Here is a 2,292-nt window from a genome sequence, read left to right as displayed (position 1 = left end):
GTTTTATGGGACTTCTATATAAGTAGATTCAGAGACGTTTCACGTGTGTTGAATCGTGGTATTAATCGAGGAGCGAAGGAGATAAGGAAGAAGACCATTTTAGCATACCGCAACGAAGAGGAAGCATATTTTCTTGTGATTCTTTATTTCGTTGTAACGTTGGATGCTAGTTTTCTTTACTTTGAACCTATTTACTCTTGTGACGTACTCTGGTTTAATATAATTAGTTTAGTTATTATTCTCTTATGTTTATTTATCATGTTTTCATATGAACCCATGATGACGATAAGTGTTATCATGGGCTAATCGTGATTATGGGGTCGTAACGAATTTACTACTGGAATTCTTTAGTTAGTTGTTTAATACCTTAGTGTGTGATGATTGTATGATATCTAGTATTGGTTGTGCGTATTCGTCTTATGTGCAGTCGCGAACATATAAGATAGGGTGTTAATCTCTTGTGAAGCGACAGTGGATCTCGAGATTTAGAACTTGTCATGCTAGCATAGGTTCATGTATGATGTTGCATGATTAGTGGGTAATTCTAACCGGTTTATTCGCCCTGTGTAATCAAAAGGAATAACTTGTGCTTAAATCATTATGTTGTCAATTTCTGTAGACATATAGGGACTCAACGTAATTGATGCCTATTCAACTTCTATCTTAATTGTGGATGTTTGGTAGAATGGTATTAGTACAATGAAAGTTGGCTTTGATCAGTTTCATGTTATTCGATTAATATCATCACTGTTGCATGCTAAGGGTAATAACAATGACTATTGAAGGAAGTAGTAATGAAGTTGTGATCTCATGAGTGTTTTAATATTGTTAATTCGAAGTTTTAATTAAGTGGTTAATTTTAGTAGTTAATTGTAGTTAATAATTAGTTAATATAATTCTAAGTGTTTTTGTCTTAACATTGAGAAGTAAACATACATTGGTGAGTGAGTTTAATTGAACATAATTAGTCTGAGTCTCTGTGGGAACGAACTAGAAAGTATTCTATATTACTTGCGAACGCGTATACTTGCGTGAATATTAGCGCGTGTTTTCACCCTAACAAGTTTTTAGCGCCGCTGCCGGGGACTCGTTGTATTTGTTTAGTTTATGTACTTACCATCATTGGTCGTTAGGACTCAGTGATTAAGACGTATTTGTTACTTATTATTTCTGGTTGTGTTTCAGGTACTTTAGTGAGCGTTTATGCAAACTCGTTCTCGTACTCGCAAGAGGACTTTAGATACAGCTGAGGAGACAGACGGAGTTCTTGATATTCCAGAGAAGATAGATTTTGAAGATTCGGATTCAGGAAGTGAGCAGAAAGAACCAGTAATCATGGGTGATAGTATTGTTCCGGCCGATCCAGCTCTTATGGACTTTTCTCGGCCTAAAATTGATGACATTCAGTCAAGTATTCTTCATCCGGCTATTCAAGCTAACACCTTTGAAATCAAGCCGGGCACTATTCAGATGGTGCAGAATTCTGTTTCTTTTGGAGGTGCTGCGACTGAAGACCCCAACATGCACATAAGTAATTTTGTCGAGATCTGCAGTATTTTCAAATATAATGGCGTGACGGATGAGGCTATCAAGCTGAGGCTTTTCCCATTCTCACTGAGGGATAAAGCTAAGGACTGGTTACATTCTGAACCAGCTGGGTCCATCACTACTTGGCAAGATCTTGCGCAAAAGTTTCTGGTGAAGTTTTATCCAATGGCAAAGACTGCTGCTATAAGGAGTGCTCTTACTCATTTCGCGCAGCAACCTACAGAATCTATGTGCGAAGCTTGGGAACGCTATAAGGAAATGCTGAGAAAGTGTCCACATCATGGAATGCCCGATTGGATGGTGATCACTGGTTTCTATAATGGTTTGGGGGTCCAAAATTCGGCCCATGCTCGATGCAGCAGCTGGAGGCGCCTTATGGGCCAAAAGCTATACTGAGGCTTATAATCTTATCGAGACTATGGATGCAAATGAGCATCAAAACCCAACTCAGAGGATGATGCCAGGGAAGGTAGCAGGTATTCTGGAAGTCGATGTAGCCACCGCTATTGCAGCGCAGCTCCAAGCGCTGTCTATGAAGGTCGATTCTCTAGCTACCTATGTAGTCAATCAATTAGCTATGGTCTGTGAGCTTTGTGCAGGTTCTCATACTACGGGTCAGTGTTCTCTTGTCAACAAATCTGTTCAGTATGTGAACAATTATCAGCGACAACAGTAACCTGTGCCAGCTACTTATCATCCTAATAACAGAAATCATCCAAATTTCAGCTGGGGTAATAATCAGAA

General features: G+C 39.1%; 1 non-coding gene across 1 annotated transcript; it reads right to left on the bottom strand.

Moving 5' to 3' along the window:
- Window positions 1-1,728: 1,728 nt before the first annotated feature.
- Window positions 1,729-1,835, bottom strand: LOC141715836 (small nucleolar RNA R71). The gene has a single exon (XR_012572583.1). It is a non-coding gene; the product is annotated as a small nucleolar RNA R71 (small nucleolar RNA).
- Between the last annotated feature and the right edge of the window lie 457 nt (window positions 1,836-2,292).

This window comes from Apium graveolens, chromosome 3, assembly GCF_009905375.1.
Source record: "Apium graveolens cultivar Ventura chromosome 3, ASM990537v1, whole genome shotgun sequence".
Lineage (NCBI taxonomy): Eukaryota > Viridiplantae > Streptophyta > Magnoliopsida > Apiales > Apiaceae > Apium > Apium graveolens.
This window is presented reverse-complemented; position numbering and strand designations above follow the sequence as displayed.